At 42.9% G+C, this 25,260-nt stretch overlaps 1 long non-coding RNA gene across 1 annotated transcript in view; it reads left to right on the forward strand.

Annotated features, from left to right (window-relative positions):
* Window positions 1–25,260, forward strand: part of LOC133237753 (uncharacterized) — a 142,118-nt gene that overhangs the window by 51,339 nt on the left and 65,519 nt on the right. Inside the window, exon 2 of the long non-coding RNA XR_009733324.1 lies at window positions 1,777–2,026. This is a non-coding gene — a long non-coding RNA (uncharacterized LOC133237753). The remainder of the gene's footprint in view (window positions 1–1,776; window positions 2,027–25,260) is intronic.

Raw genomic sequence — 25,260 nt, forward strand, 5'->3', positions numbered from 1 at the left:
GAACTATCCAGGCAGGGGACATGTGTTTGCAGCTTGTGAAAGGTTAAAGAGATTTTTGGAAAGTGTGTTCCAACAGCCTACAAACCTTCTGAAAGCTTGCTCTAAGAGGAAAGACACAGGCCCTGCCTTCTCCCTGAAGGACGGAAGCCGTCCCCAACCCTCCATCTGTTGACTTCATGCTCGTGTGTGGGAAGCTTGTTTTCCCTGTTACAGATGGCTGGACGAGTCAAGTCCACTCGACACGGCTGCGGCCCAAGATGTCCCCCCTCCCCACTGCCCACTCCTACTCACATCAGTTGGGAATCTTGCTGGTGATGGACGCAGTGGGTCAGCCCCTGGAGAGGCCAGGCTTAAAGAGGCTTATGGCAATACAGTCACACATCCATATCTAGGACTCAAGACTGTTATGAAAACTTCTCAACCTGTCAGTGAGAAAGATGTGCAGGATTTTCAATTATCCATGAAGTTGGATGGTGTCTGCTGGGGAAATGCTGAATTAACCAGAATAACTATAATATTTTATATGGTTAATAATCACTTACATTTGTCTAACATGTTACACTTTTCAAAGTGCTAATGTATACCTGATCTCATGGGACTTTTGAAATAGTTTTAAAGTATGCTTCATATTATATATATAAATATGGACAGCTCTTTCCCTACCACCTAAGGGGTTTCCCAGGTGGTGCTAGTGGTAAAGAATCTGCCCGCAATGCAGGAGACGCTGGTGAAGTGGGCTCAATCCTGTGTTGGGAAGATCCCCTGGAGGAGGGCATGGAAACCCACTCCAGTATTCTTGCAGGGAGAATTCCAGGGACAGGGGAGCCTGGCGGGCTACAGTCCATAGGGTTGCAAAGAGTCAGACACACCTGAGCACGCACACACTCCCAACCACCTAATAAAGGCAATAAAACTTCCACAGACACTGAATATCAATATCTCAGGAGCACTAAACCCCAAATGTTTCACTTTCTTTTACTTGCCTTATGAACCTGTTTTATTTATTTTTTAAAGTTTGTTTTTTTAACATGGACCATTTTAAAAGACTTTATTGAATTTGTTACAACATTGTGCTTGTTTTATGATTTTGTTTTTTTGTCATGAGGAATGTGGGATCTTAGTTCCCTGACCAGGGATCGAACCTGCACCCCCTGCATTGGAAGGCAAAATCTTAACCACTGGACCACTGGGGCAGTCCCATGATCCTGTTTTATAACACGCATTTTGTGTTCCTAATTCTTTTTCTGACGTTTTCACATTTCTGTTACCCTAGAGTGTCCTTATTCCTGACATTGGATCTTTGATATCCCACACTAACCCACTTTGTTTTTGCTGTTTGAGTTTAAAAAAACAATATATTGAGGTGAAATTTACATACAATAATCTGTACACATTTAAAAGCATTAATTTACTAAATTTTGACATATGTATAAACCCATAAAACCATCACCACAACCAAAGTAGTGAACATATCCATTTATTTCAAGCGTTGGCCTTTATTTTTCCAATCAAAGGAAGCTTAACTAAGATGTCATTTTATTGACATTTTCTGGTTCTTGAATATGTTTAGGGAGCACGCTCATTCCAGTTCTGTACTCATGGGGCTGTCAGTTCAAGCAGGACCTCAGCCTTAATAAATGATATTTATACATATTCTGTGTCTCATTACCTCTAGTTTCGATTTCAGCAAATTCGGTCCATCTAATGTGGTAGTTGAAAGAGGACATTTCAGAGCTGGAAGATCTGAGTCCATGTCTCTTCCTTGCTTCTTTCTAGATGCCTGACCTTGGACAATAATGACTGTCACGCCACACACCTTACTGGATCACACGAGAACCTCCTCACGCAACAGGATGTGAAAATGGAAGCTTCTCTTCAGTCCACGATACATGTCATATTCCAACACCAAATCATCACATGGACAGTTTACAAAGAAAATGTCCCTAAACTGATTCACGATCTCTTGAACTTCTCACCAGCTTTAAGATAATAGAAAGAATCAAGAAGTGGAGAGGACCGAGAATATGTGAGGGAATTTTATTTTATTATTATTATTCTTTAAAAACTGAAGTCTAGTTAATTTACAAAGTTGTGTTAGTTTCAGGGGGATTTTCTTGAGTGAGGACTGTTTTCATAATGTGAATCTCCTGCCCTCTGAGGTCGCCCAGTGACAGGTGACTCCCAGGGGATCGTTCAGAGAGCTTGATGGGGAAGAGCTGACTTGGGGTGGGGGGACCTGATTCACCCCAAGAAAGATGCAGAGGACCAGGAGCTGCAGGTAGGTGGGTTGCCTGCACTCCTGGGGACTTGTGGGATGAAGGGAGCATGAGGACTTCTTGAAGGTCAGAGATTGGTTGACCTCATGCCATTGAGGATCTAGAGAAGGTAAGGAGAGAATGAGGGATGACCTGATGGAGTCCGTGTGGGCACTGCACAGGGCCATGGGTCATGGGGAGCAGTGCCCAGAGGAGCAGAATTCAGGGTCCGTGTTGTGGGATCGTGGCCAGACAGGCAAGCAGAATGACCTCCAGTGGGTCCAAGAAAGCACCTGTGCGGGAAGAGGTGGCTTTTAATGTCCACCTACCGGCCAGGAGAGCAGAAGCTGTCGGTCACGGGGGAACCACCTTGTCCCTCCTTACACCTTCCTCTTGTCTCTCCCCACATGCCACTCCCTGGGGGACATCATGCCACCTCCCAGAGGTCTGGGAGGGCAACAGAGAAGTCTCACCCTGAACGTGTCTTATAATTTCTGAATTGGGAGATTTTGCCTCCAAACCAGCAGAAGGGTCATAGGATCTGACCGTATTCTCATCTAGGAACAGGGGAAATGTACTCCTCCATATTAAAGGGGAAGTGAAAGACAAAAATAAAGTTGCATTTAAATTATATCACAAATGATGCTTGCTTATCATACAAGTAACTCCCTTACACTGGAAATGTCATGTAAATCTTAGTGACTGTTCAATACATCCTTTACCATTACCTCTCACTGGTCTCACAACACCCATTGCAGTGGGTCTGGGGTTGGGGGTAAGGACCAAGAATTTGCATTTCTAATAAGCTCTTGGGTGTCGCTGATGCTGCTGATCTGATGCCCGCCCTTGGAGAACCACAGTTCTTAAACCCTGGTTCTCCACCTTGGCTCTATATTGGAATTACCTGGGGGAGAATTAAATACTGATGCTTGGGTCCCAGCCCAGAAGTTTGATTGAATTGGTGAATCTATTTCATGGATTAAAATTGGTGTGACCAATTCATAGACCAATTCACAGGTTAAAAGCTTCACTGGGAGTTAGAGGAGGAATATTTACTTTTATTTTAAAATTCTGATTTACCTAATTGAAGGTGGAGACCTTAACTTTCTGCCTTACACATTTTGGAATTATCTGAACTTTTAACAAAAAGCCTATGTCACTTTATGGGGGTTCCCAGATGGCACTAGTGGTAAAGAACCTGCCTGCCAAAGCATTAGACACGAGAGACGTGGGTTCAGTCCCTGGAGGGGGAAGATCCCCTGAAGGAAGGCACAGCGAACTACTCCAGTATTCTTGCCTGGAGAATCCCCCGGACAGAGGAGCCTGGTAGTCCATAGGGTCGCAAAGAATCGGACACGACTGAAGCCACTAAGCATGCATGCATGTCACTTTATAATTAGCAAGCAAACATGTGACTTTATTTTTTCCATCATTTGTGCCCATTTTAACATGTATCACAACTCTTTCAAATCTTAGAGGACGTTTGGAACTCTTCTCCATCATTCCTTTAATCACTGAAAAAATGCCCTCTGGGTCTAGTAAAATCTAGCTCATTCCAAATTCTGCCCAAATGTATTTTATTCTAATTTCAGTGATTACTATGGAATGTTGGGAAAACTTTATCCTGCACCTTATACTTCATAGAGATTAGAGATCTTTTGTTCTCTCACGATCCAGAAAATTTTACGGATCCATTTCCCTTTCTGGTGTTCCAGGCTCCTGTATGTAGTGAAAGTGAAAGTTGTGTCCAACTCTTTGTGACCCCATCACTATACAGTCCATGGAATTCTCCAGGCCAGAATTCTGGAGTGGGTAGCCTTTCCCTTCTCCAGGGGATCTCCAACCCAGGGATTAAACCCAGGTCTCCTTCATTGCCAGTGGATTCTTTACCAGCTGAACCACAAGGGAAGCTCAAGGATACTGGATGGGTAGCCTATCCCTTCTCCAGGGGGTCTTCCCAACCCAGGGATTGAACTGGGGTCTCCTGTATTACAGGTGCATTCTTTATCCACTGAGCTATCAGGGAAGCCTGGATGTAAGTAAACACGTTTATTTACTTGTATTCTCACAAGTAAGTAGAAACACCTACTGAGGACTTATACTGAGAATTGTTTCCATTTTACAGATCTGGACACAAAGGCTTAGAAGATTTCCAAATTCATTATTACAGGATTATGTGTGTAGCTTTATAGGTGTCTTTCCTACCCACATATTTATTGACTATCTATCATTTGTAAACAGCAGAAATGTATTTAATTTCTGACTTGATGGGTAGCTCATCTGTCATGAATCTTCAATCAGCCTTCCCAAATTCTGCCCAGAGACCCTTTTTATTGTAGATTGATTTCTGATGATTTCTCACATGTCTATCTTTTTTAAAGACACAATTGAAATATTCTTGCATGGAGGAAAGATTACTTTTGGGAGGCAGTTACACATTTTATTATTATTCCCAGGCTCCCATTCATATGCAGTGTCATAAATACACATCTGGCAGCTGAGGTTCTCTTTCTTTCAAACATGCTCATTTTGTATATTAAACAAAATTCCACCTCTACATGATTCCCTTTTCCTATTACTGACTTGTGGGAAGATGCCTGAAACCCACTCCCTTTATGTACCATAAAATTCTCTCTAGGTATTACTCTTTATTTCTTGTACTAAAATCACATCCAGTTTCTTCTCTCTCAGGGCCATGCCAACTGTGACTTTAATGTTTTTCATTTTACTACTTTTATGTATTTCTAAATTGTGCCTTTTCTATATAGATGTAATTTTATTAAGACCTACATATTTCCTTTGATTGCTGTCTCCTCACGGCTTCCAATCTTTGTTCTTTTAGCATCAGGGCCCATTCACTCTGAACCCAGCATTTTATTTTTTTTGGGGGGGGGCTCTCATTTAATTTCTTTGCTGTCTTCTTTTTTCTCCTCTGTCGATTCATTTCAATGTAATTGACTATTTCCCTTCTTTTCCATGAGTTAGCCATCCCCCAAAGCTTTTGCCTATAACATTTTATGACAAACATTTTCAAAATACTAAAAAGTGTAAAGGATTTTATAGTGAACATCCACACACCTTCCACTCAGATGTCACCATTAACATTTAGTGCAGTTACTTTATCACATGTCTATCCATCTATCTGCTCCTCTTTTTCCATCTATCACACCACCTTCATTTGGATGCATTTTGAATTAAATGGCAGGTGTCAGAACCCATCAGACCAAACAAGTCAGCTGAATATTTTTAAAGTTCAATATTTGTTTATCATTCTTTTGTCCCCTTTGAGGTCAAATTTATATACAATGAAATGCATAAATCTTCAATTTACCGTGTGGTGTGTTTTGACAAATACCGGTCACTTAGCCTGACTCCACAGGCTGGGAACACAGTTCAGGGTGCAGGGTGGCTTCCCTGACCTCGGGGCTCAGTGACTGCCTTTTTGGTCTGGTCATAAGGCTGTTCCTGCCCCTAACATCAAGGCCACACTCACGCCTCAACTATACTCTCTCTCTTTCTCTGCTTCTGTTGACTTCTTCTGTCCTTCTCTCCACATGTTCTCTACTTCTGCTCAGTGTCGGCCACCTCTTTGTGTGTGCCACGACCGGACTTGTTATGAAAGAATCTGGTTGGTTCAGTTAGTCGCCAGCCACTATCGGCCATCCCTGTTTGGTAAAACTTGCCAGATTTCAGAGGGCTGTTTTTGGAGTCAGGTGCCTGGGGTGGAGGGTGTGGCCTGGCTTTAGAGGCAAGTTATTACTCTGGCTGCTCTCTCCTGAGGGAACTATGGAACTGGCAGGCTCAGAGCATCTTGTCCAGGACACACAGTGAATCTGGCCCTCACAAGCTAAAGACGTCACAGTCCCCAAATGAGAAGTCCCAAGCACACGGATGGTTAACCCTTTCCTTCCTTTGCTATAGTTGATTTCATAATAAACTATGTGTCCCTCAAGTCAAACCCCTTTTGTGTCTGTTTCTTTGCTGGCACTGTTAGTTTCCCTTAGTATATAATTCAAGCAAATTTTTCTGGAGGAGGCAAACCTTGATCTGCAAGGGCCTAATCTTATTTTACTTATATGGAGAGTACATCATGAGAAATGCTGGGCTGGAAGAAGCACAAGCTGGAATCAAGATTGCCGGGAGAAATATCAATAACCTCAGATATTCAGATGACACCACCCTTATGGCAGAAAGTAAAGAGGAACTAAAAAGCCTCTTGATGAAAGTGAAAGAAGAGAGTGAAAAAGTTGGCTTAAAGCTCAACATGCAGAAAACTAAGATCATGGCATCTGGTGCCATCATGTCATGGGAAATAGATGAGGAAACAGTGTCAGACTTTATTTTTTGGGCTCCAAAATCACTGCAGATGGTGATTGCAGCCATGAAATTAAAATGTTTACATATATAATAAAATAATAAAAGGAATAATAAGGGACACATCCATCAATACTACCACTAATAAGATGTTATTTCTAACCCAGCAGACCAGCAAAACCCTAATCCTCTAACCTTTAAGAATCCATAAAGATCAAGTTTGGCATTTGGCACACAGGCCACCTTCACGTGTCCCCCTTCTCCAAGGTATTAGTTAATACAGAAAATATTTCAGAATGATTAGAGCAATGATTAGAAAGCCCTCAAGGAAAGAATAAAAGTGTTATACCCAGATAAACTGCACAAAAGTAAATAAGCAACTGACAGATATTTTCAAATATGACAGAATCTGAAGAATGTAGTCATTTAGGAGCTTGAAATTAGCAGATACAAACCACTATATATAAAATAGATCAACAAAAAAGTTTTACTTTATTGCACAGGAAACTGTATTTCATATTCTATAATAAACCATAATGAAAAAAGAATATTTGCATATATGTTGGCATAGGAAACTATTCAATATTCAGTAATAAATCATAATGAAAAAAGTAAATGTGTATATGTGTGTATGTATATATATTCACACACAGACATGACTAAATCATTAAATCACTTTGCTGTACACCAGAAACTAACATGACATTGTAAATCAACTATACTTCAATAAGAAAGTAATAATAAAAAAGTAGTCATAAAAAAAAGTAGTCAGAGCTGCCACATGTGCCATACATGTATGTGGCATTCCATAGACTGTAACATGAATGCTGTTCCCTGGAACTGTGCCGTGCACAATCTGCACAGATGTGTGCAGCAGTGCTGAATATGGTTCATATTTCCTTGAAACACTAATAAAGGATAACATTTAATTGCATAAAAGGTAAGTGGAAGAGGTAAAACAAAAAGGACTGGCAGTAGGGATTGAATCTATCTAAGTGCAACAATAAAACTAACAGCAGTGGCAAATATGGCTCAGAATATAATGTGAACATTACAAAGAAAGATAATGTACAGAAATAATTAAAAACTTCAGACGGTAGAGAGAATGAGACAGAGAAGGAAATGACAACCCACTCCAGTGTTCTTGCCTGGAGAATCCCAGGGACAGAGGAGTCTGGTGGGCTGCCGTCTATGGGGTCGCTCAGAGTCGGACACGCCTGAAGCGACTTAGCAGCAGCAGCAGCAGCAGAGAATGAGAAGGTGGGTAATGTAAGTGTATGGATCTTCTCATTTCTCACGGAGGGTGGTCCAAAGATACTGTCTAAATCTGCTAAATCAGGTAACAGGCTGTCAATACATATAAAGCTATGAAAGTAAAAAAGTATCCGAAAAGAAAATTGGGTAATAGGAGAGAAGGGAGGTAGGAAGAAATTTCATCTTCATTCATAATGTGAAGCCAATAGGTTTCCTAAAAATTAGAGAAGCTGGACTTTTTTTTACTATATAGTTCAAAAATTCATAAATAAAAATGATAAATATCTTGGTTTGAAAAGCAAAACTATTATGATTAAAAGAATAGGGTTTGAAGTCAGACTCCCTAGCTTTGAATTCCAGTTGATTTGCTAGTTGTAATATCTTGAACAAATTAATGAAATGCTAATCCTTAGTTTTTTCATTTGTCAAGTATGATTATAATAGTGCTTATTTCATAAGGTTATGAGGAGTAAATGCAATAATGAATCTAAAAGTCTTAGCAATAAATATTATTATTATAAATAAATGCTATTATTACTTTGCCATTCATTATTTTCATTAAAAGACGCTTGCTCCCTGGAAGAAAATTTATGACCAACCTAGACAGCATATTAAGGAGCAGAGACATTACTTTGTCAACAAAGGTCTGTCTAGTCAAAGCTATGGTTTTTCCAGTGGTCATGTATGGATGTGAGAGTTGGACTCTAAAGAAAGCTGAGCACCAAAGAATTGATGCTTTTGAACTGTGGTGCTGGAGAAGACTCTTGAGAGCCCCTTGGACATCAAGGAGATCCAACCAGTCCATCCTAAAGGAAATCAGTCCTGAAAATTCATTGAAAGGACTGATGCTGTAGCTGAAATGCCAATACTTTTGCAATCAGGCCACTGATGCGAAGAACTGACTCACTGCAAAAGACCCTGATGCTGGGAAAGATTGAAGGCGGGAGAAGTGGGTGACAAAGGATGAGATGGTTGGATGGCATCACTGACTCAATGGACATGAGTTTGCGTAAGCTCTGGGAGTTGGTGATGAATAGGGAGGTCTGGTGTGTTGCAGTCATGGGGTCACAAAGAGTCAGACACCATTGAGTGACTGAACTGAACTTGTCTTGACTATTGTAAATAGTGCTGCAATGAACATTAGAATGCATGTGTCTTCTTGAATTATGATTTTCAGGGATGGAACTGCAGGATCATATAGTAACTTTATTTTTAGTTTTTAAGGAAACTCCATACTGTTCTCCATAGTGGCTGCACCAATTTCCAATCCCAACAACAGCATAGGAGGGTTTGTAATTTTAAATAGAATGGTCCAGAAGGCATCATCAAGAAGCTTCCCTCTGAGAAAAGTCCTGAAGGAGGTGAGCAAGTAAGCCATGTGCCTGTTTGGGGAGGAGCAAGTTCAAAGGTTCTGAAGTAGAAGCATGCCTGGTGTGTTCAAGGGACTAACTATAGGGAGATCAGTTGTCTGGAGTGCAGAGGTGAAGGGGGAGAATGACAGATAAGGGAGGTCAGAAAGGTAATGAGGAGTGACAGATCATGTAGGATCTACTGTGTACATATGTGGTAGCAGCTCAGTCGTGTCCAACTCTTTGAGACCCCACAGACTATAGCCCACCACCATCCTCTGTCCATGGGATTCTCCAGGCAAGAATACTGGAAACAGTAGCCATTCCCTTCTGTAGAGGATTTTCCCAACCCAGGGATTGAACCTGGGTTTCCCACATTGCAGGCAGATTCTTTACCATCTGAGCCACCAGGGAAGCCCTATAGGACCTACTACTATTACTATTACTACTACTATTATTACTACCTTTACTACTATTACTACTACCACTATTATCACCTCTACCACCATTACCACCACCAGTGCTACAGCTATTACTACTGCTATAGCTGTTGCTGTGACTCCTAATTCCACTATTATTCAGGGTATGAGGATACAGGAGAGGGATATGGTAAGACAAAATTTACAAATAAGTTTGCTTTTAGAGGAGAATTCTTAAATTTTTGCCATTGACTCTAGTGGCCCTTGCAAACCATAAACCCTGCATGCTGCTTAAAAATCCACCACACCAAATTCACCACCTAAAAACAGGTGCTATGTCAATGAGGGGATAATGGAGTAAACGAGAGAACGCATACTGGCCACTGATGCAGGCCTGACTCTCTACCAGCTTCTGTGCAGAATACAAAAGAAAGATGACTTGGTCCCTGCCTTTAAGAAATCTGTAGTCTTGTTGGAGTTAAAAAAAACACAAACCAGATAGACAGAAGTTCTCAGCTGGTAGTGCTGGCTCCAGGTGGGAGGCAATGAGGACTCTAGAGAGGATGATGAGGGAGCTTCCTGAAGCTTCACCTTGAAAAGTGATCAGACAAGAGAGAGAATCCCAAGCAAGAATAAATAAACAAAAAACCTGTTCATGATAGCAGTGAGCTTGAGCTGGGAGTGCAGTGGGAGGTGAGGTTACACGGTTGAGGGTGAGGGAGGACCTTGAAAGCTCAGCCAAGAAGTGTCAAAGGTAAAAGATTAATGTAGCTCTCCACAAGAGCGAGCAGGAAAACGTCCTAGTCTACTGTAAACCCTGATAGAGAAGAGATGGGCCAGAAGCCCACCTGGATATGGTGCAAGAAGAAATTCACTTGGAGAACTGCTGGGGGAGACTTCTGCTGATTGAGCTACCTTAATGCTTTGTGAAGAAGAAGTAAAGAGCCTCTTGATAAAAGTGAAAGAGGAGACTGAAAAAGTTGGCTTAAAGCTCAATATTCAGAAAACTAAGATCATGGCATCTGATCCCATTGCTTCATGGCAAATAGATGGGGAAAACAGTGGAAACAGTGTCAGACTTTATTTTTTTGGGCTCCAAAATCACTGCAGATGGTGACTGCAGCCATGAAATTAAAAGACGCTTGGTCCTTGGAAGAAAAGCTATGACCAACCTAGATAGCATATTAAAAAGCCTCTGCTTTTTTATCACTTTGCCAACAAAGGTCCGTCTAATCAAGGTTATGATTTTTCCAGTGGTCATGTATGGATGTGAGAGCTGGACTATAAAGAAAGCTGAGCGCCGAAGAATTGATGCTTTTGAACTGTGGTGTTGGAAAAGACTCTTGAGAGTCCCTTGGACTGCAAAGAGATCCAACCAGTCCATCCTAAAGGAGATCAGTCCTGACTATTCATCAGAAGGACTGATGCTGAAGCTGAAAGTCCAATACTTTGACCACCTGATGCGGAGAACTGACTCATTTGAAAAGACCCTGATGCTGGGAAAGATTGAAGGCAGGTGGAGAAGGGGATGACAAAGGATGAAATGGTTGGATGGGATTACCGACTCAATGGACATGAATTTGAGTAAACTCCGGGAGTTGGTGATGGACAGGGAAGCCTGGCATGCTGCAGTCCATAGGGTCGCAAAGAGTCTGACACGACTGAGCGACTGACGTGAACTGAATGCTTTGTGCTCTTCAAAAATTCCCTTTCCTACTTGCGGGCAGTTAGGGGAGCTCTCTTATCAGACTCCTGTCTCCAGTTGCAGCAAGATGGACTGAAGTCTGTTACATGAATGCATTTTAAATGCATTATAAGACTAGAGATTCCAGAAATGGCAGGGATAAAGGCTGCACTCGTCCTGATTTCAGCAGATAAAGGGGAATTCAGAGCGCAGAGAGACAGGAAAATCTGTTGTTGAAGGCAGGAACCAAAGGGAGGGGCTTTAGAGATCGGCCATCCTCACACCATCCTCTAATCAGAGTTGCCTACGAAGGTAACCTCACACCCACATTCTGCTGCTTCTCTCCCACCTCCAGACCTTTCAGGGCCCAAAGATGGGACACCGTCACTTTATCTTCTCCTGGGTCAGATCTTTAATCTGTTAAGAGAAATGTAGCCAGACAACAGAGGCACCGTTTTAGGAGAAATTTCCAGCTGCCACCTGATCTACAGGTCCCAGGTTGTCTTCTTTCAAGTAGTTTTTTGAGACTTAAAGTGCACATCATTAGCAAAACGCAGCATCTCAGCCCTACTCCATCCTTACTTACTCACAATTCCCTGGTGGTTCACGTGGTAAAGAATCCGCCTACAGTGCATGAGACCGGGTTCGATTCCTGGGTCAGGAAGATCCCTTGCAGAAGGGAATGGCTACTCACTCCAGTATTCTTGCCTAGAGAATTCCATGGACAGAGGAGTCTGGCGGGCTAGGGTCCATGGGGTCACAAAGAGTCGGACAGGACTGAGGGACTAACACTTTCAAAGGCCTTTCGCAGTCCTCTGATGGTCTAGCCTCCTCTCCCTTGACTGTCTCTTGTCTCAGCTACTATAAACTCTGGCATCTGGGTTTTCTGTCCCTCTGCGCATGCACTCAGGCTCATCCTTCGGCTCCAAATGGTGTTCTTTCCTTCTCCACCGGATGGATGCTGTTCTGATTGCTGCACCCGGTCCTGCTTTCCTCTTCTGCAGGTTTTCCAACCCTAGCTGCACATTAGAATCAACCACCAGGAGCTTTTTAAAAAGTACGGAAACCCAGGCCTCACCCCTGGGGAATCTGACTTTCTTGATGTGGGGACAGATGTTTGGACATTGGTACTTTTAAACAGTTGCCTAACTTGGTGCTTCTTGAACTTTGCTGTGTCCACCCACCCCCTGGGGATGTTTCTGAAATGCAGATTCTGATTCAGTAGGTCTCATGGGGCCTGAGATTCTGCTTGTCAGATGTTTGAGGTTGTTGGTTCACAGACTGCACTTGGAATAGTGAGGTCTGGCATGGATGGTTCTGAAGTGCCTGGAGGCTGGCTGCCCTTCTTCTATAGGACACTTTCAGGCCTCCTGATCATCACTCTTCCTTAGCTGCTCCATCTTTCTGTGTCCGGCCTTCTGATTTTTTGACATTTCTTATCATAATAAGGTTTTCTCTGATTTTCTGTGCAACCTACAGTGATTAAAAACTCCAATAAAAAGTAAATTTAGGTGGGAGGGAGGTTTAAGAGGGAGGGGACATATGTATACCTATGGCTGATTCATGTTGATGTATGGCAGAAACCAACACAAATTTTAAATTAATCAAAAATTTAAATATTAAATAAACAAATTTTAAAAGTAACCTCCAAAATAAAATTCAATGAGCTGTTTCATGAGGGAGAAAATTTCATATGCTTTTTACTAGCAAACACTTTGGCATCAAGATACAATTTCTGTTTAAAATGCTTACTAGGAAATTGGTAAGACATCAAAGAAAAACATTTCCCACAGAAGCAAAGAAAAGCTGGTTTGTTCACTTAAGAAACACAGTTTAAGGGCTATTTGAAGTATTTGATATGAAAAGGAAATATGAAGAATTTGCAATAATAATGATAGTAATAATGATAAGAGTTAATACTTTTATCATTAGATAATAGTTATATATTATATTAGTTATATACTAGATATATATACTAGTTATATATTATACTAGTTATATATTATAAGATAATCATTAAACATTTATTATCAAGGTAATGTTCTAAATGCTTTGTAATGACTCTACTAAACCTAAAATTAAAAATCCTAAAATTGTCCTTTGAGATAGTTCCTATTAACTATCCCCATTTTTTCAGGCAAGGAAATGGAAACTCAAAGGTGTTAAGTACTCAGCTGTGTGAACTAGCAGGTCGCTTAACTGAAACAAATGATTTAATACTAAAAAATAAAGAAAAGAACTAGAATCATCCAGAGGTTAGAGACATCATTTAACACCTGTGAAAGCAGATCACTGAAAAAGCTTTCCAGAGAAAATACCCGTTACCCAGCTTCTATCTACAACTTACACACTTTCAGTGGTGTTTGTGAACATCAACTAGGCAAGGAAAAGTTCTTGAGACACGTGATTCATGATTTTGAACGCAGTTTGAAAACCTGGGGAGCAATGAAAAAAATGCTTCCTCTTGCTTTAGGGAGTTTTTGTCATCTTTTATTTAACCTTTGTATTCTTACTGTGAAATTCTTCAGCCAAGTCAGTTTGTGCTGTAAAATTCTCCCAAAAGAGTATTTTAAAAATTAAGTATTTAGATTTAATGGTAAAGAATCCACCTGCCAATGCAGGAGATGCAGGACACACAGGTTCAGTCTCTGAGTTGAGAAGATCCCCTGGAGAAGGAAAGGGCAACCCACTCCAGTACTCTTACCTGGGAAATCCCATGGAGAGAGGAGCCTGGAGGACTACAGTCTATGGGGTCACAGAGAATCGGACAGGACTTAGTGACTAAACCACCACATCTGCATTTAATACTTAGTAGATATCTAGAAAAGCAGATACCGGCAGTTGCATAAAGCATATGTGGTATTTCTCTGGTGTGAAGGACTCTCTAGGAATGAAACCTACATTTGTATAAATACATCTGTAGGAGATAAGCATTCTTATGACGGCCTGACAGCTCTCGGATAGGTTTGTGCCCAGGTGGATTCTTTAACACTTAATGTGCATGTTTTCTCAGGGGCCAGAACTAGATCCATTCAGCTTTGTATCCAGCTCCCTGCCGGGTTGCTCACTGTGTTTACTGAACTAAACCAGTATCCATAGTTAGTGTATACTGAGTGCTTTCTCTGATCCAGGCACTGTGCTGGGTGCTTTTGCAGGGATTAGCTCATTAAAGCTCTCCATAAAGCCACGAGGTATGCACACTAACCCAGGCCTCTGATGACAGCTCCCCTCCTGAGAACTGTGTGTTGGCGCTTCTTCACCTGTGGGTTTGGGCTGCCCTGAGGCCATGTGCCCTTGGCAGCTGCCACGGTGCATACGACAACTTGCAGCCCAACTTCTCAACAGACATTTTTCTCTTCCTGAATTATTATTATTTTTTCTTACTACCCAGCTCACGAACTGGGCAGTAAAGCTACTGACAGAGCCCCCAAAATAAAAATTCTATTTTTCTGCATTTCTGAGATTCTCGCTGAATCCCAAATCAAGTATACATTTCCCATTTGAATTTTTGGAGAGCTAATAAGCTGCAATTGCATTCCAAGATTTTCTCAGAATCCTAACTCAGATATTTTCCCCAACGTGACTCTTTAAAGAATGAACACTACTAAAAGCTTTACATTCAACTCCACATTTAATTAGAAGCTGTCTTAAATGTGGTTCCCTCTTGAATTGTCAAATAGCCTAATGATTTAGTTATTTTATCCATTTTACAGGTGAGAAAACAGGCATAATAGTGTTTTATTCAAAGTCACATTGCCTTTTTAAAAAATAGATGTCACCATTCGTAAGATACAAGATGTATATAGGACAGATAATATAGGTATTGTTATCCATATTTTATGCATGAAGAAAAGAGGGTGTTAAAGGTAAGAACTAAAGAGCCTCTTGATGAAAGTGAAAGAGGAGAGTGAAAAAGTTGGCTTAAAACTCAACATTCAAAAAACTAAGATCATGGCATCCGGTCCCATCACTTCATGGGAAATAGATGGGAAAACAGTGGAAACAGTGTTAGACTTTATTATTTTGGGTTCCAAAATCACTGCAGATGGTGACTGCAGCTATGAAATTAAAAGATGCTTACTCCTTGGAAAACAACTATGACCAACCTAGACAGCATATTAAAAAGCAGAGACATTACTTTGCCAACAAAGGTCCATCTACTCAAAGCTATGGTTTTTCCAGTAGTCATGTATGGATGTGAGAGTCGGACTAGAAAGAAAGCTGAGCGCAGAAGAATTGATGCTTTTGAACTGTGGTGTTGGAGAAGACTCTTGAGAGTCCCTTGGACTGCAGGAAGTCCAACCAGATCATCCTAAAGGAAATCAGTCCTGAATATTCATTGAAATGATTGATGCTGAAGCTGAAATTCCAAAACTTCAGCCACCTAATGCGAAGAACTGACTCACTGGAAAAGACCCTGATGCTGGGAAAGATTGATGGCAGGAGGAGAAAGGGACAACAGAAGATGAGATGGTTGGATGGCATCACTGACTCAGTGGAGATGAATTTGAGTAAACTCTAGGAGTGGGTGATGGACAGGGAGGCCTGGTGTGTTGCAGTCCATGGGGTCGCAAAGAGTCGGACTCGACTGAGCAACTGAACTGAACTGAACTGAAAGAAAATAGGCATCATACTGTTTTGATTGCTGTACTTTGCAGTATAGCTTGAAATCAGGGAGCATGATACCTCCAACTTTATACTTCTTTCTTAAGATTGCTTTGACTAATCAAGATCTTTTATTTTTCTATAGAACTTTTAGAATTATTTGTTCTAAATATTTGTGAAAAATGCCACTGATATTTTGAAAGGAATTTCATTGTATCTGTAGAATCCCTTGGGAAGTATGGTCATTTTAACAATCTATGAACACCAGCATATTTTTCCATTTGTTTGTGTTGTCTTCAATTTCTTTCACAAAGTGTTATAGTTTTTCACATATAAGTGTTTTGCTTCTTCAGTTAGGTTTTGTTGTTGCCATTCAGTTGCTCCATGGTGTCTGACTCTTTGTCACCCCATGGACTGCAGCACACCAGGCTTCCCTGTCCTTCACTATCTCCCAGAATTTGCTCAAATTTCTGTCCATTGAGTCAGTGATGCCATTCAACCATCTCATCCTCTGTCATCTCCTTCCCCTCCTACCCTCAATCTTTCCCAGAATCAAGGTCTTTTGACCAATGAGTCAACTCTTCACATTAGGTGGCCAAAGTATTGGATCTTTAGCATCAGTACTTCCAATAAATATTCAGGGTTGTTCTCCTTTAGGATTGATGGTTTGATCTCACTGCAGTCCAAGGGACTCTCAAGTCTTTTCCATCATAAGAGCTCAAAAGTATCAATTCTTTGGCTCTCAGCCTTCTTTATGGTCCAACTCTCACATCTGTATATGACTACTGGAAAAACCATAGCTTTGACTATAAGGACCTTAGTTAGCAAAGTGATGTCTCTGCTTTCTAATACACTGTCTAGGTTTGTCATAGCTTTTCTTCCAAGGAGCAAGCATCTTTAAATTTCGTGGCTGCAGTCACCATCCACAGTGATTTTGGAGCCCAAGAAAATGAAGTCTGTCACTGTTTCTATTGTTTTCCTATCTATTTGCCATGAAGTGAGGAGACCGGATGCCATGATATGAGTTTTTTGAATGTTGAGTTTTAAGCCAGCTTTTTCACTCTCCTCTTTCACCCTCATCAAGAGACTCTTTAGTTCCTCTTTGCTTTCTGCCATTAGAGTGGTATCATCTACATATCTGAGGTTTTGTTGATATTATTTCAGGTAATTTAACTAAAATGACTTCTCAGCACAATTTTATAGGACAGTGATCCTAATAGATATATTTTTGCATGCTTGTCCTACCTGTAGCCTCCTTTTCAAAATTGCTTCCTCCCTACCTATAGCCTCAGTTGAAGGAGTGGTAGAATCAGGAGCCATGTTGACACCAGCTCCCTTCCCTGATTGCACCTGTGGTGGATACCTGACCAAGGTCCAGCCAATCCACTGCCTGACCAGCACCCAATCAGAGTCTCTCTTTTGAGAATTTGAAACAGGAGACACAAAGAGTTCTGAAAGGCCTAATGGACATAGACTTGTGGATACAACGCCAAGGAATCCTTCAAAGAGAAGTGGACAAGAAAGAGAAAGAGCTGGGAAAGAATACATAGTTCTTGAGAGTGGAATGAGGTCTCTCTTCAGAGTTGTAATTTCTGACACACTCTTTCCTGCATGAGTGGACCTCTGTTCCTTGAAACACATTGATTCTTCACAGAATGGATGTAACCATGTGATTTTGTCTGAGTATGGAAGTTTATATGGGTTTATATGTGTGTGTTGGTCGTTCAGCCATGTCTGACTTTTTGTGACCCCATGCACTATAGCCTGCCAGGCTCCTCTGTCCACGGAATTCTCCAGGCAAGAACACTGGAGTGGGTAGCCATTCCCTTCTCCAGGGGATCTTCCTGACCCTGGAATTGAACCCTGGTCTCCTGCATTGCAGGCAGGATTCTTTACCTTCTGAGCCACCAGGGAAGCCCATTGGTTTATATGTGGCTTGCTAATTGATATAAATGGAATGTAAACGTTGGTTTTTTTTGTTTGTTTGTTTTGTTTTTGCTTTAGCTTTGTTATTTTTCACTGAAGTGAAGCTGTGTTTTCACGGCAAGAGAATGTGAAGTCCCCAGAGTAGAATGTCCAATTGTTTGGGAAATATTTGAGTACCTGCCATGTGCCCAAGGGGATCATAGGGCTAGACACATCAGTACTACCTCCAGACAAGTTTTCATCAGCGCTTTCTTCATAGCCAAATGGTGATTAATAGCGACGATCAGCCAGCCTCTGGAGAATACATACTGCTTGCTTTTCTGTCTTCCTACTCTGACTGCAGTTTCCAAATTCACTGCTCCTAGGCACCTTGACCCCTGGATAGAGGAAGGAACAGAAGAGATGCAGGGAAAAAAAGAGAAAACTAGCCAGTCTTGCTTTGTACTTTGAGTTCTAGTGCTCCACTTGGTGGAGGGCCAGGTTTATAGACTGACCAAGAGGATGTTCCATGAAGAGCCCTTTGCCTCTGAACCCTCCTCCACACCTCCACTGGGTTCCCTAGATTCCTTGCAGACAGGGAATTCTCTGGAGGCAACAGGCAGGTGGGAAGAATCCTGGCCTGGGGGCTGTGTCCTTTCTGGTCCTGGCTTTGCTTGGGGGGTGGTGGGGAACTGGGGCAAGGTCCACTTAGCATCGCTAGGCTTCTGCTCCCACATCTGTAAAAAGATAATCATCAATGCCAGTTTTGTCTAGCTCACAGGGTGGCTGTAGGATCAAATGAGAAAATAGATGGGAAAAGATTTCTAAGCCGCAAGGAATAAAGAATGTGTGTGGGATCATTAGTCAGGCCATGGTGGAGAAATGTGTGCAGGCAGCAGAAATTCCAACCTGCCCTAACTTGTAGCCACTCCAAGATTCCAGTCTTGTGGCCAACACCCACTCCCCGCCCCCAAACCCAACCCTCTGATTTTCTCAGGTTTCTTCCCCTCTCGACCTTTTCTCTTCGTAGGGGGACAAACATGTTGCCAGTCAGGGCTATGGAACATAGATACCAGCCTTCACTTTGGAATATTTAATTGAGTGTTCCAGATTCTTGATCAAAGGTAGATGTTTTTATATATGTCAATGCGAATAAGTCATTGTACTTCCTTCCCCCACAGTTTTGTTCATAAGAAGATGAAAAAGCGGAATCTTCCAAAGGCCGGAAGTTTCCCTGTGTGCCTATTAGTACTACTGGTGGCTGTCCACCAAGACCCGCCCCCTCCCCGCCCCCGCCCCTGCCCCTCACCCCCGCCCGCCCCGCCCCCCACAATTCTTCCTTAATTGGTCTGGGGTGCGGCTTGGACATCTGTGCTTTCAGAAGGCACCAGGAGATTCTAATACACAGCCAGGGTTGAGAACTTACTGATCTTGTCTAAATTCAATTTACCCTCGAGGATCTGGAGGCCGATGTCTCCCAAACTACAGTCCTTCATTTAAATTCCCGTTGGCCTCCCTTGTTGGGAGTTTGCTACTGCTGCTAAGCCGCTTCAGTCGTGTGCGACTCTGTGCGAGCCAATACCTAAATCTCACACATCCTAAAATGGAAAACATATTCCTTTGCAACCAGCTTAAGCTATTTATTTATTATATTATTTTATTTTATTGAAGTATAGTTGATTTACAATGCGTGTTACTTTCAGATGTACAGCAAAGTGATTCAGTTATGTGTATATATATATATACACACATATATGTACGTATGTACACAGACACACACACACGTACATATATATATATATATATATACTTTTTCAGATTATAAATTGAAACTCTTAATGTCATTGCCATCATTATCCTCAACGCCTCCCTGGAAACCTCAGGCAGCTTTATATTCTCCTTATCCCCAAGATGAACTCTGGAACTGGAAGGAAATTTCTTGTTATATTTCTTGTCTATTTTTTTCTGTTTCCACTCTGCTTATGACCTTGTCCATCAGCTGGTAAACTGGTCTCCTCGCTTCTCTCCGTTGCTTTATTCTACCCCAAATATGAGGCTTGGTGGAGGATGGGCTCTCAACTCCTCAGCCTGGTCTTAAAAGGCTCTGGTTCTTTGTTTTAAATTTCTTTACTCATTTTTGGCTGCGCTGCGTGCGGGTTTTCTCTAGTTGTGGCCAGCAGGGGCTACCCTCCAAATGTGATGTGCGGACTTCTCATTATGGTGGCTCCTTTTGTTGCAGAGCACAGGCTTAGTTGCCCCGAGGCATTTGGGATCTTCCTGGACCAGGGATCAAACCCCTGTCCCCTTTATTGGCAGGCAGGACTTGTAACCACTGAACCGTCAGGGAAGTCCCTGGCTCTTTGGTTTTATTCTCTCTTGCTGCCAGGTAGCAGACCTGGACCCCGGACCCCTACTTGCTGAACACACTTTTTTTTTTAAGTGTCTGCTCAGGTTCTGCTCATACTTTTCCTTCTCCTTTTCTGCCTGTTGAATCTCACTTACCCTTCAAAGTCTAACTCCACTGTGGCTGCACCCACTAAGTCTTTTGCGATCACCTCCTCCCAAAGGGATTTCTTTTTGAATTCCTGCAGCATTTTCTTTGTGTTTGACATTGAGCACTTGGCAGATGCTGAGTTTCTCATGGAGACTTTGAGCTCCATGGGGACTGGGGCCCTGTTCTGTGTGTCTCTGTCTCCCAGCTGATACCCAGCACAGGCTTCTCTGTCATGGTGAGAGTGTAGTCAGTATTTGTTGTGTGAGTGACTGCACAGTTGAAAGACAAACAGCTAAATGACTTTTGCAAGATCATCCAAGTTGTTTGATGGTCTGAGTAGGATGAGAATCTGTATCTTTGATATCTACACTTTATTCTGCTTCACGGAGCCTGTTTTGCTTAGACAATTCACAAATGGTGTACTTTACAGAATATTAATTGTTTCATTAAGGACACGTGTTTGTTAATGTTGAAAAGAATCACAAGTAAGAAAAAGCTGAACAGTTTGAAAGAGGAAAAAGTAATCTTGTAAGTGGCTCAACCAAAACAACCAGAAAACCAAACATTAAAGAGGTGTGGAGTATGACATTTTCCTGTCATTCCTGGGGAGGTTCTGGGAAACCTGGATGTCAGAGGAGGAAGGGACAAGAACAAGTTGAACAACATGCTTCTATTAAGAGAAGATGGAGAGCCTAGGCTTTCTCACAGCACCCGGGCGCCCTGGATGCTCTGTGATGCTGCTGGCTTTGACGGGGTGCAGCGGTGTGCAGTGGTACACAGTGGACTCGGTGCAGCCTGGGGTGGCAAGGGTTAGGGCAGTTTCTTCCCCATTATCACCTCATTAAACTTCTGAATGCTGGAGCTTTGCTAGCAGACTGGATTAGGTTTAATCTCTCCTGAATTCCACACATTGCCTTTAAGCGGCACAGTTAATTGCCTAAGGGGTAATTGAAAATGCAGCATGAAAAGTGTGGCCAGAGAAGGTTATTATACAGACCTCAAAGTTCTACATTTCTGATTAACTCTGTGAGCTTAGCGCACGTTAACCCTCATTCCCTTTGATGACCGGCATTGGGTTCAGGCCAGTGAGTTCCTGCTAAGCGCGTGCGTTTGAGAATCTTAGCCGCCACCTTGATCCTTGCCCCGTCCCTCTCTCTATTTCTCTCTCCCTCCCTTCCTCTCTCTCTGTCTTTTCTATTCCTGGGATACTGGATTTCTCAAACTGTTCTCTATGGAAGGAAACTGACTCTGTTGAAGCCTAGAAGGCAGTCATGTGGTGCCCAGTGATGGCTTGTGGAGAGCGTGGGGACCCCCCGGCTTCCCTCAGGCACCTGCCCAGCGGCCCGCGGAGGTGCCCTGGCTCCCGCCCGGGTCCCTCAGCTCCCAGGGCTGATGATGGGGCCCGAGTGTTCTGGACATGCTCCCTGCCTCCCGGGTTAGTATTCAACCTCCACACAAGGCTTAATATGCACGCAACCTTCTTTCCCCACCCCAGGGAAGGTGGGAAAACAAATCCTTGTTTCTATGTTCTTAGAAGAAGGGTCTCCCCTCTGTGAGGCCTGCGTCCCAAGGTGACTCCGGAAACCCAAGAGATGCATCTGTTTTTCCTCAGAGGTGGCCTGTGTGTCTCTGCTGGAAACACCCGGAAACGTTTATACAAGCAGGACTGAGAGGTGTGAACACACACACGGAAAATGATTGATAAAGGACCACCTTGACGGTCCAGTGGGTAAGACGCTGCTCTCCCAATGCAGAGGACACAGGTTCGATTCCTGGTGGGGGAAGTAAAGTCCCACATACCACATGGAGTGGCCACAAAAGAAAAGAAAATGGTTGATGAATGATTGCGCCCACCACGAGCCCCTTGTAGAGAGTGGTGGGACACATTCGCCTGACACTGATTTGAGGGGTGTGTGATATTGGATGCTCATGCAGGTGAGGGGTGTGTCGGTCGGAAAGAAGGTGTGGCTGGGAATCCTGGGCCCCGCCCTGTCACCGAGTGTGTCTGGCCTCCTGGAAGTTGCTTACTGTCTCTGAGCCTGACTTACCACATCTCCAAGACCATCTCCTGGGGCCCTTCCAGCTGTGGGAGACAGATGTTTAAGAAGGTTCTCTGGGCATTATCTCCAGTGCTACAAACCATACGGAAATAAAGTAGCAAGGGATGGGCTTCTGATGCCAAGAATCAGAGAAGGGAAGGGAAGTGAAGTTGCTCAGTCGTGTCCGACTCTTTGCGACCTCATGGACTGGGGCCTACGAGGCTTCTCAGTCCATGGGATTTTCCAGGCAAGCGTACTGGAGTGGGTTGCCATTTCCTTCTCCAGGGGATCTTCCTGACCCAGGGATCGAACCCGGGTCTTCAGCATTGTAGGCAGATGCTTTACCCTCTGAGCCACCAGGGAAGCCACCAGGAAGAATCAGAGAACCAGCCAGCAAACAGAAACACAGCCCAGGAGGGTCTCCCTGTCAGCTGATGGTCAGCATCAGTTCAGTTCAGTCACTCTGTCATGTCCGACTCTTTGAGACCCCATGGACTGCAGCATCACCAGGGTTCCTTGTCCGTCACCAACTCCTGGAGCTTGCTCAAACTCGTATCCATGGAGTTGGTGATGCCATCCAACCATCTCATCCTTTATTAATCTGTTGCCTAATTTAGTTGAGTCCTAGCCCTTCTTTGCTAACTGACCTCACTCAGGATTGGCCATTATGGATTTATAGATTTTTCCTCTTCTCCCCTGGGCTCAAGTGTCTATAGCAATTGAGGTCCTTGCTGGGTTGTGATGGGGAAATAAGAATGAAATTAACGGCGCTTTCCAACGAGGGTAAACTTAATGGAGGTAACAGATAAAATGTCTAATTAAACAGGCATGTATCACTGTCTACTTTGAGTCTAAATAAATTTTCCTTTTGACTTGGGTGGGGTAAGAGGTTAATTAAAAACCAGCAGATGTGTAGCCACACCTGGGTGCTCCCTGATAAAGGCAGTGTCTGGGTTTGAGAAGGCGGGGGATGGTTCCATCCAGTATAATCTCCATGCAGTGTAATGCTTTTGAAGGACACAGGCCTAGTGAGGGTCAGCTATGTCTCCTTTCTCCTCTCCCCCAACACACACACACACACACACACACAAGCATGCGTGCACACACGTGAGTGTGAGTGAGTGAAAGTCACTCAGTTGTGTCTGACTCTTTGTGACCCCGTGAACTATACAGTCCATGGAATTCTCCAGGCCAGAATATTGGAGTGGGTAACCTTTCCCTTCTCCAGGGGATCTTCCCAACCCAGGGATCGAACCCAGGTCTCTGCATTGCAGGCGGATTCTTTACCAGCTGAGCCACAAGGGAAGCACACAGGAGGAGTATTTATTTCCTGTGGATGAAGCTAACTCAAACATCGAACTGAAAAGAGAGACAGGAAACAGAAGGAAGACTCAAGTTCAGCCACATCGTGCCTCATTCTGGGGGAAGGGAAAACTCACCCCTAGTATTTCTCCTCCTCCCACCTCCAGGCAACTAACATTTATTTAGCCCTTTCATGTGGTCTACTTTAATTTTATTTTGGTTGTGGTTAAATAAGCATAGGTCTTCTCAGGTGGCTCAGTAGTAGTGAATCTGCCTGCCAATGCAGGATCTCTGGGTTGGGAAGACCCCCTGGAGGAGGAAATGGCAACCCACTCCAGCATTCTTGCCTGGAAAATTCCATAGACAGAGGAGCCTGGTGGGCTGCAGTCCATGGGGTCACAAAGAGTCAGACATGACTGAGTGACTGACATAAATGTGTATAACACAGAATTTACCATCTTAACCATTTTAAGTGCGCAATTCAATAGCATCAGGTAATTCTCATTGTTGTGGTATTCTCACCACCATCCATCTACAGAATTCTTTTCATCTTGTAGAACAGAAACTCCGTACCCATTAAGCACTAACTCCTCATTCTCTCCCCCTCGTTTCTGACAATCACCCTTCCACTTGATCTTTATGAATATGATTATTCTGAGTACCTCATATGACTGGAATCATATAGTATTTGTCTTTTTGTGGTTGGCTTATTTCACTCAGCATAAGCGTGTGTCAGAATTTCTTTCCTTTTTAGGGCCAAACACTTTTCCACTGTATGTATAGACCACATTTTTTTTATTCATCTATTGATGGACACTTGGGTTGCTTTCTCCTTTGACTGGTGTGAATAATACTGCTATGAATATGGGTGGACAAATATCTCTTCAAGCCCTTGCTTTTAAACTTTTTTGGGAATATACCCGGAAGTGGACTTGCTGGATTATATGGTAATTCTATGGTTAATTTTTTGAGGAAGAGCCTTACTGTTTTCCAAAGTGGCTGCACTGCTTTACACGTATACCGGCCGTATATCGGGGTTCCAGTTTCTCTACATCCTTGTTAACATCTGTTATTTTCTTTCCTCCATCCCTCCCTGTCTTCCTCCCGCCTTCCTTCCTTTTTCTCTCCTTCGAGAAACAGAAGAAGAAGGGGAGGCAGCTTGCTTTAGTCTTTGTCCTCTCTTGCTGCTCCTTTGCCCCCTCTCCTGGGTCCTTTGTCTCCCTCTGACAGTATCCCCTCATTTCCAGAGGAGGGGGCTTCATGGCAGAGCTGATTGGGATAGAAATCTGGTGGTTTCTGGGTTTATGGTACTAGTTGGAAAATCATCCAACTCTCCTCCTCTGTCCCCACAAAGCCTGTCTGTGCACATGGATGCCCACACACGTGTGAAGTATAAGTGAACGATGAAGGACAAATCTAGGCTCTGTGACCGCTGAGTTACTTCTGTCCAGTTTATCAAATATTGAGTGTTCTAGCTTGCACTGGGCTCTAGAGAATGAAAAGTAAAAAGTTAAGAGATAATCTTGCACGTGGAAATATGGGGGGAGACAAACTTTACTGACGAAAAAGAATCAGGGAACAATACTGGTTAGTATAGAAGCAACTGCTAAATCAAATATAATTTTTAAATTCTAGCATAA

The sequence above is a fragment of the Bos javanicus genome, chromosome 24 (assembly GCF_032452875.1).
Source record: "Bos javanicus breed banteng chromosome 24, ARS-OSU_banteng_1.0, whole genome shotgun sequence".
Lineage (NCBI taxonomy): Eukaryota > Metazoa > Chordata > Mammalia > Artiodactyla > Bovidae > Bos > Bos javanicus.